This window comes from Nanorana parkeri, unplaced genomic scaffold (genome assembly GCF_000935625.1).
Source record: "Nanorana parkeri isolate BGI_ZX_2015 unplaced genomic scaffold, ASM93562v1 scaffold123, whole genome shotgun sequence".
NCBI classification, from domain to species: domain Eukaryota; kingdom Metazoa; phylum Chordata; class Amphibia; order Anura; family Dicroglossidae; genus Nanorana; species Nanorana parkeri.
Genome location: NW_017306391.1, coordinates 276677 through 295725, shown reverse-complemented (window position 1 = coordinate 295725; position 19049 = coordinate 276677). Strand labels below are relative to the sequence as shown.

At 38.1% G+C, this 19049-nt stretch overlaps 1 protein-coding gene across 1 annotated transcript in view; it reads right to left on the bottom strand.

Annotated features, from left to right (window-relative positions):
* The window catches only part of LIN28B (lin-28 homolog B), a 41520-nt gene that overhangs the window by 18525 nt on the left and 3946 nt on the right, over positions 1-19049 (bottom strand). The gene's annotated exons all lie outside the window — the stretch shown is intronic.

The window sequence follows — 19049 nt, the reverse complement described above, 5'->3', positions numbered from 1 at the left end:
AATTTTTATTCATTTTGCAAAGAGGAATGTTTCATTAAAGATTAAAAGGTGAATACCATACAACAGCCCTCATTGTATTGTAGCCTATGAACCTTTACTGTACATAATATAGATATTTGTTTGTTTTTTTTAGAAGTACAAGATTTAAGTACTTCAACCACCGCTTGCCGCAGACTTGTCTTAATATGTATATTAGAATAAAAAATGCTTTCTATACCAACCAACCGGATCTGAAGTATTTTTATAGTGCATGGCAGATTATGACTGTTATATTTCCCCTTATTGAATTAGGTGATGTGTTTATAAGTCAACCCACTGTGTACAAGTTTCCGATGCTAGCATCGGTATCGGGACATCCCTAGTACAAAGCAAAAAAAAAAATTTAACTTACTATAATAAATCACACTTTTTTGTGTGCCAAGTAACGTGTAAATTGACGTTTAATAAAAAAATATGGTTAGTCCTTTACTATAGGTAGATAGAAAACATAGAAACAAAAACAAACATTCAACAAAGAAAAGCATCTGTATAAGGTGGGTAATAAGTAGCAAAGCAATGTCCTTATAAAGATCATCTCTTAGCAAGCCTCAGAGTGCAGTGCCTATTCTCCTTTCCTACACTGTAGTTTAGAAGAATTCAAAGGGGAGGGGTTCAAAACAATTATATAATCGTTTTAATTGTAATTACATAGCAATTAATTGCCTTTGGGTATACATGTCTAGTATATGGTTCATAATGCTTTAAATATGTATAAAGCAAGTGAGTTATGGTTTAGGCATTTCTTCATATTATGATAAACCCTACGGTTAGGTAACATGGGCCAAAAAAAAAAAAGCCACAATGTGACTCACATACAACATTGCATGTGTTTTGTGAATAAATATATCTAAAGCTATAGTTAAAAGCGTCTAAGGTGCATTTGCGGTGTACAGTCATTGATTTGAATCAGTTTTCAATATAAAGCAGTAACTAGATAGATGAAAACGTTTACAGTTAGGGCCTTTTCACACAAACTAAAGATGACCATCACTGCAAAGCAAAGAAGCCGTTGCTTGGAATGCTAACAAGTAAGGATCTGCTGAATGCAAGAGTACACGTATCTAAAATCATTGAAATTTTAAAATCAAGATCTGTTTATTTATGGGTGAATGTCCCTGTCTTATGTGCAGCGAATGCAGCAGTGCTGTTGGCTCAATTCGAATGGTCTGTGTGCTCTCTACATCTTTTCCCTGCTATTTAATGAATGGAAATAACTGCTCTAATCAAAGTCTACTGGACCACAACTTCAATTGTATTCATAAAATAGCAGGGACAAGAAGTAGATGGCATATGGACCAAAATCACCGAGGCAATGGTACCACTGAGTCCTGCCAGTGTTTGGCGACGTGTTTCTGGAGAAGAGCCAAGTCTTTAAAGTATATGTACACTCTGAACAATTAAATGCTCTTACTTGCCCTTACTTTTTCTGAAATCTCTGTTCTGTTTTTAAATGGAACACCAGCAAAATGGAAGCAGTGTAGGTGGAATTGAAAGTGAACAAAACAATATAATAATAGGGTAAAATGGTCATATATTTTGGCTCCGTAGAAAGTATCTGTGGATTTATTTTATTGTTGCAAAATGTAACAATTTTAGCACCAACTATGCCACAGAAAAAAGTCAGATGTTGTAGACTGGAGCTAAAGAACTAGTATTGGGCTAATGTTGGTCAGGGTTTCTGCCCCCGTTTTCCCACAGCCGATTCTTCTTGGCTTTTACCATTATATGTCATGGCATCAGTTTATCTGACTTTTATGAGCAGAGTCAAGTATCCAGTAAGACCATTTCAGAAGTAGTTTGCAGATATGGCAGAATGGGAAATTCAACTGCACCAAAACCTGACCTACAAGTCAAGACATAACTAAACTTCAAAAAGGTCCGTTATGTAAAATTAAAACTGGGGATTCACATGTCACACAAAAACCACCACTGTCCCCCGATATGCTACATTTTTTTGCAACTGGGTAAAAAAAACACTTTTTGATATTTATAATCCTGATTTTATCCAAACAGTACAAAAACAAAAACAGAAGTAGTGCAGTAAAAGCAAAATAGGAAACAAACAAAACTTGCTTTATCCTGTATAGAATGTTATGCCCACATAAAACTGGTAAATAATGGTCAGGCTACCTTGCAAGTTCTGGAGCTGTTGGCACCTCTGTATCCCCTGTAATTATATCCAGTGTAAAATAATTAAACCCAAGTTTGTGTCTGTAGTTATGATGGACAGACTGCAGTGTACTAAACAAATTTTTTGACTGTGCAGTTTTTATTTTGCTGATTTTGTTGAAGGATGATCTAGATCTCAAAAAAAGGACGACATTTTAAAAAAAAATTACAATAAAAAACATTTTTGGCATCGGTTTCGGTCTGAAATTTTTTAAAATTTTGTTTTCATTTTAAACATTTCCATTTCGGGGCACCTCTAGTTTGTCCTAAAAAGAAAAAAAAAATGCTGGAAACCACCAACTACAAAAACTACACAAAAAACAAAAAGTATAACAAGGGTCATGACCTCAAATCAGTGCTGCAACCGCTAGTGATAACTGTGGTGCAGCACTAAAGACAAAACCTGAATCAATCAGCTCCAAGGCTTGCAAATCTGCTACAGAACTCTCAGAAAGCAACACACAGCACAGCACTGCCACACAATGCCTCAGCATTGTGTTTATAGGGAAAGCACCATGATGTCACAGCACTTCCTGTCCTCCTGGAAACTGATGCCCAACTGATCAAGCTCTGTCCTGCCTGTCTCTGAAGCAACAGGTCTCAGCTATAGTGATCTACTGGTTCTTGATGACAGCAAAACAATAGATCACTATTAAGGTGCCCATACGCCTTACGATTATCGTACAAAACTTTTAGTCCAATGATTGATCTGTCGTACGGCGGCCCCATCCTGCCCCGATTATCTCAAGGTTCAATCAGTGGTAGTTAAAAAAAACCAAAAAAAACAAAAACACCTGGACAAATAGCGGTAATCGGCCGCACGTATTTTCATTTGTGCATGAGCAGTGTTAAATCGTACGACTTTTGACGTACGGAAACACCACCAACCTTGCGAAAATCGTACGATCTACTGAAGTTTCCGAACATGCAGGAAAGACAAAAGTCGTACGATTGTACAGTACTGGCGGTTGCACACAACCCATACACCTTACGATTGTCGTACGAAAAGTCGATCGCATACGATTATCATACGATCAGGCCTGATGTGAGCCAACAAGAATTAGAACAGAGCAATACAATAGTAAATACATTATGTTTTGAGAACCAAATACTTACATTCAGCCAAGTATGGTGTTTGCCATATTCATTGCCTATATGCAAGAGATTAAAATTGATCTAGCTCTTGCACTTCCTATACTGCCACACTGAACTGAGGTAGAAGGCTGCTAGGTCCGCAGTACAATGCCGTTTTTATTCTACCCGCAACCATGCAAATCACAAAAACAAAATCACTCAGCCCTTTGAGCTAGCAAAAGAACTAACCATTTAAACACTAACAGGGTTATTTACAAAAGAGTGAGGAGTTTGGAGAAGGCAGGGGACCAAAATAGCCGATTTGGAAAAATTCTCCAATTCAGCTCACTTTCCAGTTCAGCTATGTTGTCCTAGATTGTTCACTTCTCCTGCCTTCTCCAAACTCTTCACCGTTTTGTGAATAACCCTGTAAGTAGGCCTTATATACCAATGCATCTCAAAGCCCAACTCTAGGCACCATTACCCTAACAGGTTTATAGCAGCCAAAGATTCCTGTTCCTTAAAAGCCAATTTCCGTCATGCAGACATGCTTAAGTCCTACAAATCAGTTAGTTTACTTGCTGGGATTAGTATGTAGTATGAGAGAATTAAAGGGATAATTGCTATTGGTAACAAAAAGGGCTCTTCCTTCAGATAATTTTCTATGGGCTGAGTCAGTCGAGGACAAAGTGAAAAAGTCACCTGTGCACAATGTCCCCCTCCCAACATTCACCACGAATAACCCTGATCTGCAATCCTCCTATTCACCCACCACCAGCTTCCTCATGTGTAGTCTCTACAAACCTTCATCAGTTGCCTTAAACAAGCCTATGCTTTCGGTGTGCTGCTGTACCTTTATGGCCCAGTCACACTTGGCTGTTCTAGTGCTCAGCCATAACACGTTGTGTCATGCATTACTGTGTGTTGTGTTAAGGCAGCCCATTAAATTTTGAATGGGATCCCAATGTCTCAGAAAAAACACCAAAAAAAGAAAAATATAGAAAAAAAAAAAAAAACCCACTACAAAAAAGTACATGCAGCATTTTTTTCTGGGACCGAGCACCACAACACAAGTACAGAGCATGTGTGTCAAAGCTGCATAGTCTTTGGAGTGCTATTCAAAGTTCATTACGCCACAATATGCTAATGTACGCAACATGCATTAACATGCACTGCAGTAATGCTCATTACCGTAATGCAAAGTGTGATTTGGCCCCTAAAGTTTACGTAAGCCAATCTATATCCCTCCTGTTATATAGGTTGGGTAGACTAACACTAAACAATCCATCCACAAGTTGCAGCATTCCAATCAGAATTGTGGTTTCTAAATTATTATTTTTCCAGGTCGCGTGACCGGCCATTTGGAGCGAGAAAACTGAAACATGCGCACGTGAGAGGCAATGTTGCAGAAGGAAAATCAGCATGCCGATTGATGCCACAGGGAATAAGTGAAAGTGGCAGGATCAACAGGTATTTAAAACAGAAAAATAGCACTCAAAAAAGGATTTTACTTGGGGAGTGTCTAAAGCTGGCCATACACCTATAGAATATCTGCTGATTTTCTATGGATTTTCTTCAGTATCGATAGTTGGCCCCGCTAGCTCTCAAAATGCAATCTGATTGGATGCAGGCATTGTTCAGGTATTTTGAGAGCCAGCGGGGCCAACTAGCAAGATACTGAAGCTTGGCCCAGTGGGAGATTGCTCCATCCACACAGTTTAGCGATGATGGAGGAATCTGTTGCACTTTTTCCATCTGACCATAGAAAATCTGCGGATAAGCTGGCCATATACCTATAGATTAACGAAGAAATATATTTTGGGTTTACAGACACTTCAAATCAGGAAAGGGCCCTCACTATTCACAACTTTACTGCATTTTAACTGGGATCTACCACAATTTTTACTTTATTATGCCAGCATTTCAAGGTGTTGGCAGCCTTAGAAAAGCTCATTAGTGTAACCAATCTGGCTGTGTATGAGCTGGGTAAATAGGTATGATAATGCAAAGGGTTTATAGAAGTGTGAAATAATAAAGTTCATAGAAAACAGTGAGTGTCTGCAAACACTAGAGATATTAAAAGTGACACACTGGTATCTTGCTTTTGTTCCGGAGCAAGCCAAACTAGAAATGTGCCCTTGTAGCTGATCTTGAGAGCATTTGTCATGTATGATGAGATATACACTGCATCCGTCCCAAGCGGAGGGTATGTTTATGGACCCAGCAGTCCGTACTTGTGCCTAAAGCGCAGGTAATACATGACTATACCTCCAACTGCACTCCTATGCCTTTTGCTGCCCTGAAAAAGGAGAAGATAAAGTGTACAAGAATGCATACTTTATTCCATAATGTTATTTACTGTGGATAATGTGTTAAACCTCAGCACAATAGTTTTAAAAAGAGCCAGCATATGACTCTCTTTATAGTTTTCTCAGAATAGACATATGTTGGGATTTGTTGAAAAGGAAAGACCATAGAGCACTAGAATTTGGAATTAGTACTTTGTATACCATGGAAATTCAGGGCACTGAGGACCTAGCAAACAGATGTACATGTTACATAGGAGGACAGGCAATATGGGGAATATAGTACAGTAGATCATATGTGTAAAAACACACACTTAAAAAGGAGTCCATTCTTATTTCAGGTTTCCTTCATTTTCTCTTTTCAGTATCTTGTGATTTTTCCCTTTGTGATTCTTTACCTTTGGTCTTAGACTATTCCTCCTTTCAGTAGTAATCCAGGAGCTGCATTTCTCTTCTTCCCAGGGGTTCCCCTCCTCCTCCTCCCCTTTCCCCCCCCCCTTCATTTTGCCTTTTTCCTACACTTGGGATTGAAGCGGTATCTGTGGCTTATGTGTTCCAAGTTTTTATTGACCTCTTTGTCCTTCTTCCTCTTTTTTTGTCTTTTCTATTATTGTTCTCCCATTAGGAGTACCTTCTTTTATACATTCACAATTTTATTCAAAAATGGTGGATTTTCATTACAGTACCGAATGTTGGTCCCTGCCTGCCCTTGTGGTATGTGGTGCGTCATAGGACCGCTGTAATGAACGTAAAGGAGGGCAAGGGGGAAGTATTGTTATGAATTGCCTTCTTCATTGTACACTTGATATAGCTCCTATGTGCACGAGCAGGTTGACAAATGATATTACTCTCACGATTTGTGAAATTATAAAGAAAACAAAAAATAAAACATGCAAAAATAAAATCCTCAAACACTCACTGGTAAAAACTTAACTTCACCTGGCATGGTTTCCTGCAGCCAGAATTTTTTTTCTGAGTGGGTCTGGTTCCTCAGATTAAATCATTCTATACAACTTCTACTATAATAATGATATTTGGGATAACTGGCCCAATACTTCATTTTTCAGCATCTGTGGTTTTCAGAACACCAGATTACCAGCAACAAAAGAGATATTCAAGTTAGCCTGTCAGTATAAAAATAAGGTAGTTGACAGTGCCAACATAATTTTGACAGTACATTCTTTTTCTTGTGTCTGTACTTGGCGAGTCACTGACCTGAGAAAACCATAAACCATGTGCACATCAGGTGCCCCAACAAATGATACAAACTATTTTCAGGTCAGTGACTTGATCAGCCAAGAAGCAAGAATGAGGTGTACCAGAGCATGCGCCTTCAAAATCATGTCTGCTATGGCAGTATTTGTATAAAAGTATTGGAAGAGTAAAATATACTTTTCCCAATACTTAGAACCGACGTGGGACACCACAGTCACGCACTGTCTCTATATATCGAGAGCTCTCTGTTCCTTCACAGTTTTCCCCATTTTAAAAAAACTTTTGCATAGGTCCCAAGCATATTTAAATTCACCTACTGTTAACTGACTCACTACCTCTGCTGGCAGAATCAACTACTTTTTCCCTATGTTCTTGACCTTAGCGTTACATTAAAAACACTGCCTTTCTAAACCTTATTCATGCCATTTATGAACTTAAAGATTTCAAGCATACCCCTGCTTTCCTCAAAACTGTACGTTAGTGGAATTCCAAATCATTTTTTACTTCATTTTTAGATTCACCTTCATTATAAAAATAATAAATATAAATGGGAAAATAAATGATTTCCAATCTATACTTTTCATGCTCCAGCACTGTGCCCAACTTCCTTCTTGCTCCAGTGATGATGGTACTCTTCAAAACAAAGCAACAGTCATCACTATGCCCATTTGTCCCCTGAGCCTGGACTGTCCTTTACTTGCCCTGTCATCAGGCAGACCAACCACACTGTATGCCAGGACTAAGCAGTGCCAGTGAAAGGGTAGGCCACCAGAGGAAGGGAAACACTGTGATAATGCCTGGCATGAAGACTGATATGTTTTATTCCTCAGACCTTTCACCATTTTTGATGCCGCTCATTCTATTTTATCAATATATTTTGGAAGTGAGGTCTCCAGAACTGGACACAGTCCAGGCTAACTCTGGATCTAGATAGGGGAATCAGGACCTCCTTCCTCCTGCTGGTGATACCGCTAATGATGCAATCCCAGAATTCTATTCACTTTCCTCGCATTAATCTGAAATAAGCACCCCCAAATATCTTTCCGCTGTAGTTCTGACAAACACTGTACTCTCAGAGAATTTGTATTTGCAAAATGCCTTATTTAATTCTGACTGCATACTTTTAGTAGTCCCCAGTTTAAAAAAGGGAAACCTCTTTTGCCAAATTGAATGTCGGGGCATACTGAAAACAATCCATTGACCAAAGCACACAAAAAGGGCCAAGTCAGTTGTAAAAGATCAGGATGCCATCTGCTAGGAATAAGTAAACTGAACAGTATCCTTTCTGCATTACCAAATGGCTTAATAACCTGAGCCTGCTGTTACTGCTTTGAAAAACAAAAATAATATATGCATGGAATTGGTAACTGGCTATCTTCTATTTGACAGTGAGAGTGTGCTGAAGCAAGATCTAGGAAAAAAATGCCAATATGGTTTTCAAGAATGTAAAAACAAAGAATGTCAAAATGCAGACATAGCCTAAATGACAATATTATGTAAGCATACCATTGTATTCTCTATAATATTAACAGTCAGGGAAGAAAGTGCTGTGGGTATCAAAACAGGCAGAATAGTCATCCTCTTTGTACTTTAGACTGTAAATCAGTGAAGACGTGTGTTTAATTTAACCCATCCGACATGTCTCCTGGAGAAGTGCACTGTGGCCCTTGTAAGCTGAGGAAGTTAAAAATGACATGTAAAAAGCAAAGCTCTATAGGGGGATTTTTTTTAGGGATGCAGTTGGCACTCCCTACACCTAAGAACTTCACAAAAGGCAATCTCTGGAAGTCATTCTCTGACTGGTGAATGTTCTTCTATATACTTAATCGCCAATTTTTGCATATTTTCAACCTTTCCTCTGGTATCCTTAACTGCATATGAGGAAATTTGATCTCAGCTGGGTTTAAAGCATCAGAATCTAAGGCTGGCCATATATCTTTTTTTTTTCTCTCATTCATTCCCACAGGCTGAACTAGAAAAAATGATTGATTCCCCTAATCATGCTAAACAACATAGATGAGGGAATCCCCCCTGCCAAGCTATTGTATTCCGACAGCGTTGGGTGTGCTGCTGTCAGAACCACAACAGTGACTGCAGTCAATTGGCTGTTGTCACTGTTCAGCTAAATACTTTCAGACCAGCTCCTTAGACTAAAATGGACTGAAAAATCGATCAGGGGAAAGGGGAGTCCTGCCAACTCGGACAAACTTTGAGCAGTGTGTGGACAGCCTAATACTACCTATACAAATCATACAAATTCCTGGTTCCACAATCTACTTTCTTTGCAAGGGTTCCGACATTTGTTTACCCTCACCTCAGGGGCAGCGCTGCATTAGAGGACATTTCTCCCAATTTTTTCGTTTCTTTGCAAGGGTGGCTGCCAAACAGTGTGTGTCAAGCTGGCAAGAATAAAGGATTTTTACAGTCTAGGGGAGGGCCCTCCTTACCATCTTCTCTTGAATTTTATTATACTGCCTTCCTTATATTGTAAAGCGCTGCGCAAACTGTTGGCGCTATATAAATTCTGTATAATAATAAATAATAATAATGCACCATGTATGTGTGTCTTTTTCGGCAGCCAGCAAGACCATGCCCCAATCCAGACCTATAAAAAAGGCTCCTAGGAGCCCAGCAAGAATATTCCAATCCACAATGGTCAAATGACTTGTGGAAAAGAAAATTATTAATGTGTTAAAGCAGAGCTTTATTTTCCTGGCTGTCTCTGGATTCAATACTTTGTCACCGACCTGCAGCAAGCAGGCAAATTAGGAAGCCAGAAGAAGTCAAAACTTCTGATCTGCATTTAAGTCCCAAGTCAGTGAACCTATAACTATAAGAGACACTGTTTCTGCCTGACAGCCAGGTAATTAGAATATTCTGGAGAGGTCTGTTATGCAGGCTGCCATATCTCATAACAGGTTTCCTTCAAAGCCAAGCACGGTCATCCCCATTTTGAAGAAATATGATGGCGATATCTTCTAATCAGTGTTTTGGAGGTGAGGAGTACACACTGCCTTATAGGCATCACAGTGCTTTCTGGTTATTGCTTCTGGCTGGCAGCACTGGGGGTCCCTGGTTCGAATCCTGGCAGGTCACTATCTGCAAAAGTAGTATGCATGCTCTCCATGGGCTTGTGTGTGTTTCCTCCCACACTCTAAAAGGCATGCTGGAAGGTTAATGGGCTCCCGTCTAAATTGGCCCTGTACCTGAGATTTTAAGCTCCTTGAGGGCAGGGACAGATGTGAATGTGCAACTATATAAAGCGCTGCGTAAATTGTTGGCGCCATATAAGTACCTGTAATAAATAAAATAAAAATACTACACAGAAGCAGAATTATCTGCCTACTAATTCCATGCACATTAGAATAGCTGTACATATAGCATTTATTCAAACAGGAGCTCCAGTGTAGGTTTTTTTTACATATAGGAGACAAGCTTATATAAAAAAGGTCAAAAATATTTTTTCCCCATAGGAAAGGTTGCTATGAAACCACCTTATTTATAAACCTTTTGGGGCAATTCAATTAAAAGGAGAACTATGAGGTGAGTGCTTTTCACTCACCTCATAGTTCTAGGCGACCTGTGACAATGAGACTGTCACAGGTCGGCTCAGTAGATCGGGAGGTGAGCGAACATATACCGGCTTTCGCTCACCTCTCAATCCCGTCACAGCTCTCTGCCGTGACAGCGGAGGGGCTGGATTCCCTCCTCCGATCCGCCAGCGCTGACTGGCGTATCGGACGGGGGAGGGGGCAGGTACAGCTGGCTCTGCCTCTAGATAGGCAGAGCCAGCTGTCAGTCACGCAGCTGGGCGGATCCAGACATAATTGTCGGGATCCGCTTCAGCGTCTCAGTATACCGCGAGCATTAGCTCGCGGTGTACTGTGGCGTCTCAGTATACCGCGAGCATTAGCTTGCGGTGTACTGTGGCGTCTCAGTATACCGCGAGCATTAGCTTGCGGTGTACTGTGGCGTCTCAGTATACCGCGAGCATTAGCTCGCGGTATACTGAGCTTAGGTTGACGGGAGGACGCTAGTTTGTGTCCTCCCATTACCCTCAGGAGAACTATGGGGAAAAGCCTTAAACCCATAGTTCTCCTTTAATGTTTGCCATTTTAACAGCGATGACAATTACCATATTCATTTTAGTAAATAACTTCAATTTATTTTCATTTCACTTTTGGTTTCCACGGAAAAATGTACACCACAGATGTAGTGGAGTAAATTGGAACGACAAAGTAGATGTAATTTTTCACAAGGTGGCTTCATTTTCCTGTATTTCACCAATTTTTCCTGCAATCTACTCTGCTCTGATTTTTTTGCATGTCAAGAGTTTTGCAGCAAGCAAACCAGGAGATGGTGTGCAAAAATAAATGGGAATCGATTAGGTGAAGTCTGTGGAAACAACTGCCATTTATTTTGCAATATCCAACCTCTAATGTGCAGTGGTTTTGCATATATATTTTATTATTCTTAGGAGTGGCTAGATCACAAAGCTGGCTGAAGAGGTTCATTATTTATCAGATAAACATGTGTTTCAATTGTTAATGTAGCATTCCTGCCTACAGTCCCCCTTTATAGCTTTGGTTATAACCTTGTCTTGGGGGTAAAGTAGATCTGCCATAAGAGAAACATAGAAGCATCCAATGCAGACCTCAAAAAATGCTAAAATTCCGAACACTTTGACTTGAATACGTGGAAGCACTGACTTGGAAACAGGGTGGAGATCAGAAGTCTGTACATGCATACTTCTTCTGGGTCGGCCACTGAAGCATGAGGGTCAGCATGACAGACTAGCAGCTATTATTTTCATGAGTGGTCAGCAATAACAGGCTCCATGTTTCTCGTATGCCAGAATTCTTTTAAATAGTCAAAAGGTTTAAAGAAGAACAAGTAAATACCTGCTACAGCAGAGGAACAGGTGTTATGCAGTGCCTATCGCCTGCAAAAGGTGTGTAATTTATCAGTTTTTATAGCTTAATTTCAGTATATTACAAAATAATAATGTGGCAAATGTCATTTGAAACCAACACTAAGAGAAGGTTTCATAAAAACAAAATTGACATATATACACTGCCTGGCCAAAAAAAAAAAGTTGCCAGCTGGATTTCGGGCAGTGTTATGACCTGGGGTTGCTTCACCTTGTCAGGTCTAGGTTCAGCAACATTATGTCCCCCAAAAAAATCAGGTCAGCTGCCTACTTGAATATATTGAATGTTTTTTCATCAATAGATTTTTTCTTCTCGGATGGCACATTGGGCATATTCTAAGATGACAATACAGAATTCATTGGGCTCAAATTGTTAAACAAACAAATGGTTCAGGGAGAATGAGACATTTTCACACATGGATTGGCTACCAGACCAGACCTTAACCCCATTGAGAATCTTTGGGATGTGCTGGAAAAGACTTTACTCAGTGGCCTGACTCTCCCATCATCACTACAAGATCTTGGTGAAATATTATTGCAACCCTGGAGGGAAATAAATGTTGTAACATTGCATAAGCTTATCAAAGTGTTGCCACAGCGAATGGATGTCAAAATTAAAGGTAAAGGCGGCCCAACAAAATATTACAGTATATAACTTTTTTTTTTGGCCAGGCAGTAAAAAAAACAAATATATAATACATGGGGTGTTTACAGTGAACAAGTGAAATACTAACTAAAACAGAGCAAGTGTTTTTTAGACTGCTAGAGGTCATCACCACACTGATATTGTCATCCACTCCCTCCCCCCCCAAAGCTCTCTCTTCCCAGTAAACCCACATAGCTTCCTCCCTCCTGCTGCAGGGCTGAGGACTCTCAGCTAAAAGTGGCAGCTCATTTAAAGACGGATTTGAGGCAAATTGGTGAAATAAAATGATCCAATACATTTTGCAACATTATAATAGTGAACTAAAAAAGGTGTTTTAAAATAAGAGATCTATACAATGCTACATTATTGCGTCTATGTTTTCAAAGTGCTCAGTAAAGTAATACCCGATTTGCTATACCAAAAACCATTAGGTATTAAAATATCTAAAATCTAGACACATTATCAAAGTTTTATATAATAAAATGTGCCACTTCATTGTCTATTCAATTTCAAAAATCCCTTCATAGTTGCTTAAGGTATGTTCTCCGCAGCTGACCTGAAGCAGCAAAATGTCAAGAACTGTCTAAGATTAATATAGGAAGGAAAGACAAGAATAGTAAGACCTGAGCATATAGGAGAACAGAAAACCAAAATGGAGTAGGTGAAGGAGGAGGGGGCACCCTAAGAGGATGAAGAAAAGCCAGGAAAAATGACTACAGCATATTTTGTTCAGCTTCACTGAAGTAGCATTTCCTTATCACTAGTTGAGAACAAAAATGGGCTCATGTAAAGTCTTCCTAGGTCAACCCAAGTCTTAAGGGAAAGAATGTATCCATCACTAACTGCATACTGTCAAATAAATCAAGAATGTATGACTTGCCATAGTATGCCTTTATAGGGAATTTATGTAGACACATATGACACTTAGTAATTATATATTTTAAAGACTTTGCTTTTTAGTATTCGGTTAGCAAATATCAAAAACATTTAATTTAATGTTAGCCATTGCTATACTCTTGACTTCTTTCTAGCAAACAGAGACAGATATATTATGAAACATGGTTATAGCAAATTAAAGACACATTATTCATTATTTAAAAAAAAACCCATAGCAAAAGAAAAAAACCATGCTCACAATACCAGTTTAAGAACGTTTACATATTAAAATAAAACAGTTTGCTTCCTATATTAATAATCATGTTGCACTACTTCTAATTTCTAGCACTGGATGTTTAATATCCACAACCACCTATGCAGTTTATATGCATCCTGGCATGAAGCCTGGTGAATAAAATATGTTCAACATTCATGTGTCAGAACACACAGTTCATTGTATTTACCAAATAAAACCCATTTCAGTGGGCATTGCATAACCAAGGCTAATAACCAAAAATGCATTAAAGAATATTTAATTGAACAAACTGGATGCATGGAACAAAAACAGACAGTATAGAAATAGAATAATCAGCAAAATACATAAAATATATATACATACATACACACACACACACACACACACACACACATTATATTAATAATCATGTTGCACTACTTCTAATTTCTAGCACTGGATGTTTAATATCCACAACCACCTATGCAGTTTATATGCATCCTGGCATGAAGCCTGGTGAATAAAATATGTTCAACATTCATGTGTCAGAACACACAGTTCATTGTATTTACCAAATAAAACCCATTTCAGTGGGCATTGCATAACCAAGGCTAATAACCAAAAATGCATTAAAGAATATTTAATTGAACAAACTGGATGCATGGAACAAAAACAGACAGTATAGAAATAGAATAATCAGCAAAATACATAAAATATATATACATACATACATACACACACACACACACACAAACACACATATATGTGATCAACAGCACAATATAAAAATCAGTGATTATTCATCATGTACTAAAATAATTTTGTTGTGATTTTAAAACTAAATTCATAAGCAATATTGCTTAGTAAAGGAATATGATAGTCTTGTCCTCAAGTACAGACAATAGAGGTAAAGTTAAAAAAAATAAAAACAAAAAAACACATCAAGTGAATCATGTATTTTTGCCTGTAAGATGTAGGCTTGACATGTTGTAGCTTTGGTGAACTTGAGAGTGTTTATCACTACAATTCTCTTGCAAGAATCCCAGCCCCCATCAGAGGCTTGGTGGGTGGGACCCCTCCCCCACTGTAGTTGCCATGTGAGTTCTGAGAAAATATAGTAACGATCACTATGCTCAAAAAACAGCTAGCATGACTTAGAAGTAAAACAAGATCCCTCCATTTCACATGCAAGAGCTGATAGCCAATTTAAACCACTCAAAATACCCTAAAAACAGAGCAGCTGCACCTTGAAGAATTACAATATAAAAAGACAAAAAAAAGAGACAGGTAAATAGATTAAACTGTAACCAGCATATTGGCATTCATTACAAGCATGCCCCGTTAACAAAATACCAACAAAAGTGTCTTATTCACTCAAGCATTGCTATAAAAGTAAAATTAAATGAGTTTTTCAAGGTCCAGAACTGATATCATACAGATCTTTGTACAAAGTAGCTGCATATCCACAGGCAGGCTTATGTTAAATATTACAATTTAGAGATTGCCATATCTGTTTAGATTCCCCTTTTCATATTCATTTCCAGAGTAAAAAAAAGAAAGAAAAAATTTTTCCTGTCTGATTCATCCTATGAATCACCTTCAATCCTATCTGTGACTCACTGGAGGGAAGTCACATGATTAGAACGCAGAAACGAGGACTGTTTTCTTTCCTTTCTGAGAGGGGGGGGAAAAAAAAACAACAAAAAAAAACCCTTTCTGCAGGAGAAACAAAAGCTTGGTATTAGCTGTCCAGGACCATTCATGGGTGGGGCCTGCAAGCCAAAAAAAACTGTAATGGGTTGAGGTTAATCTTAATGGGGGCCCACTTTAACCTCCTGAATGCATCAAAAAAAATGTTGAAAACTGCATCCACCTCCCCCACCAGGTTTCCTGCACCGGTACTGCTCCCAATGACAAAAATGTCAAATATTAATTGCACAACTTAGATTTGCAATGAGGTCAGTTAAAAAGGTCACAAAACAGGTATTTCTTTTTTTTTTACTCTTCATTACAAACCACACAGATAATGATCTAAACACCCAGCAGAATGGACTCTTAAACCTTTGAAACTGCATATAATAAATAGTGTCTAAGCACTGCAAAAAAATGGATGTAGATGAGAATACTAATGTATACATTATTAGTGTGGATAAATGCAGGTCTTATTTTAAAGTAAATATATGAAAAATAGGCTTAGTGTTGAATTGAGGAATTCAAGCATGTATTTTATCACTCTAAAAAGGTGTTACCCCACATTAGTATGGGGTTCTCAAACACAATAGGTTTCCCTAATCTTTATAATTCCATCTGTTAATGCGTAGACCAAAATGTCAGATTACACAAAGAATTGACTTCCTGTGAAATTACTAATAAAAAACACAAATATGTAGTTGGAGGGGGCTACAGATAGATCTTGACAAATTAGTCAGCAGAGAATTAATAGAACTGCCAAGGATGGAAACTAAATGTTACTCTAAAGCATAACCAAAGTTTCAAACTAGCCAAGGAAGTAGTAAGCAATGAACAGCTATGACCCTCACTTCCCTAGTTTGATCAAGAGAGTCTGCAACCTGAGCCAAAGGGTGCAAATTCCTCCCATTCAAAAGATCTTCAATAGAGTGGGGGAAGGAATGTTAACCCTTCTGCTGCTGAACAGACTGATGGCAAATAGGTTTTCACCGTGGAAAAGTCATTGAGACAACATTAAGACAGCCATCAGGATTAGGCAAAAAAATAAATAAGATTCTTCTTTTTTTTGCTGATCACATTCCAGCATCTATATGTTATTTTGCAATCAGTGGTACCTCTCCAGTATAGCAGAAGAAAATTGTGAAATTATGAAAATTAATGTAAAATGTCTGACTGGGAATAGATTAAATCAGGAGCTAGAACTACAATGTTTACCTGTCAAACTAGGAAGACAAATGCATCCTAGAAATGTACATACACAACTGGATAATCCCAATATATTGGAATATAGTGGAACAACGAAAAAAGAAAACCCAATCACATCTTTAAATGAATAAAAGTATACAACATACAAAGATGACAAGCCTGTGACCAATAAATCCCAAGCTTTGTAATTGAGAGGGTTTAAATTTACTAAAAAGCAGGATCACAATACTAATGTTTAAAACAAAGCATAGCACAATTATTAGTATCAATACATGTGATCGTTTGTAGGCAGTTAGTAAAATGCATTACCCATTAGAAAAAGCCAAAAGTAGGTGTATGTGAATTGAGCATTGAGAACAGTTAACCTGTTTACAAAGCCCTTGTTTATTAGCATTTTCAGCATGTACTGTGAAAGTAAGCACACTGCTACAATCTCAAAAAAAATGCTTACAGAAGCCCTGAAGGTGTAGGTAGGAAAGAGCGCATACTAATCATTCAAAATCTTAATATGGAAGATTTTGCATTGTGGCAATTACATATGAACTTGACTAACACAAAATGATTTTAGTGCTACTGCTCAAACATTTAAACAAAACAAAAAACACCCAGTACATTAACTGGTGTTAAAATAATGGAAACACATTTTACAACAACAAATCAACCATAGAACCTGCAAACAATTTAAGCCAGACAGCCATGAATTAAGTAAAAAATGAAACGGATTAAAAAAAAAAAAAACACAGGGATCAAGTTCACCCTTTAAACTGCAACATCACAATACAAAACAACAATAGATACAAAATAAAGGACAGGTAGCCTTTATAATTTCGCAAACTGATATTTAGATCTAGGTCACACGCTCCTAATCATAACAGACAATAGAAAAATAAATACAGTGTAAAAATAAAAAAAATTATAGTATAGATGTTTTCAAAACATTATACATTATTGCCAAAACCAGACACAACAGGGAAAATGTCAAAAAGGTATGAGAAAGCAGATGCACTTTATTTCATAGAAATGATGCTTAGCCTTTTTATACCTAAAACCATATGGAAAGCAGAACTAGTACTGGCAACCCTAACCCCAAAGGGAAAAATATTTAACATATTTTAATATATAAAGCAAGCTTAGGGAACTGGCATAACATACCTTCCTCACTTTAAAAAACAAACCCTTAACCACACACATAAAATGAAAAATACAACCTAGCCTAAATTTTCTCACATTTCAAGATTTTGTCTCTGATCATCATATTAAGCCATAGAAGTGCTTGGGTTTAAAATAAACAATAGTATTTAAAGCACTTGAATTATGCTATGCATTTTGCACCAATACTAAAACAAATCAATATATCAGATACTGCCTTATCGGGTGCATTATGTATGACCGTGGATACAAGGTTTTACTACATGGTTAAATATTTTTGTTAGAGCCATGGAAAACAGAGAATATATCTTATCTGGTAAAAAAATAAAAAAAATAAAAATATATAGGTTACTACCACCATCACCAATCTGTCTACTGTAAAAAGACAACACTACTCAAAACTTCAAACATTTATGCTGCTATGGATCAGTAAGCCTGTTCATCTCCCTCAGTGTTCAGCCATTTTAGGCTCAGAAGCATTACCTATACTTTGGCTCAGATGAAAAAGCAAGTCTAAGCCATATGTTAAAAAAACATAATAAACAAAAATAAAAGGAAAAAGAGGAGGTCCCCGGATCAAAAATGTATTGACGATGGACTACAAAAATCACAATAGTCCCATAAATACCCCCCAAAAAAGCATGCCCACTACATGACAAATTATGCACAAACCTGCACAACCTTTGAGTTCTGATGGTACTTAACTATGAAACATGACAAGCCCATTGGAGCACATATACAGTAAAAGGTTATTATCTGCCAAGCCAATTATTCAAGTGTAAGGAAGGGATGGTTAAAAAAAGAAAAAAAAAACAACAATACAAAAAAGGTGACAGTCTACTATTTCCTAATTACTCATGGTTAAACCTAAAGCTGGCAGACTCTTAAGGTGCCCATACACTGCACGATTATCGTACGATAATCGTATGCGATCAGGTTTTCGTACGATAATCGAGCAGTGTGAACGGAGACGTGCGACCATTTCTACTGTACGGTCGCACGTCTTCTGTCGAACCAGCATGTTCGAAAACCAGCCGGGAATCGTACGATTCTCGGCTGGTTAGAACGGTGCTCGGAAGATAAATGCTGAACGGGCCGGTGTGCGCACGCGCACACTGCCCGTTCAGCATTGCGGTCATCGGAAGCCCGCCCCTCAGGAGGGCGGGCTTGCGATGATCGAGAGTGCGATCTGCCTGTCCAAGATAGGCAGATCGTACGTTTTTTTAATCCCTTTACAACCATCGCAAGACTAAAGTCTTGCGATGGTTGTAGAGTGTATGGCCACCTTTAGGCCAGCTTCTCAGCCTGCGGTATGTGCATCCCCAGGGACAACTTCATGGTTTGAGGGGTAATTCTGCCTGTTAAATTAAACTCAGAATGCAGATTTCACAAATGATTAGCCCTGTACAAAACAATGTGGATTTGTGTTTCATTCTTTAAAAAGTGATGCTTAGAATATACCTACAAAACACATTGTGATTAAAACCACCAGCAGGTTGTTGATAAATCACCTAT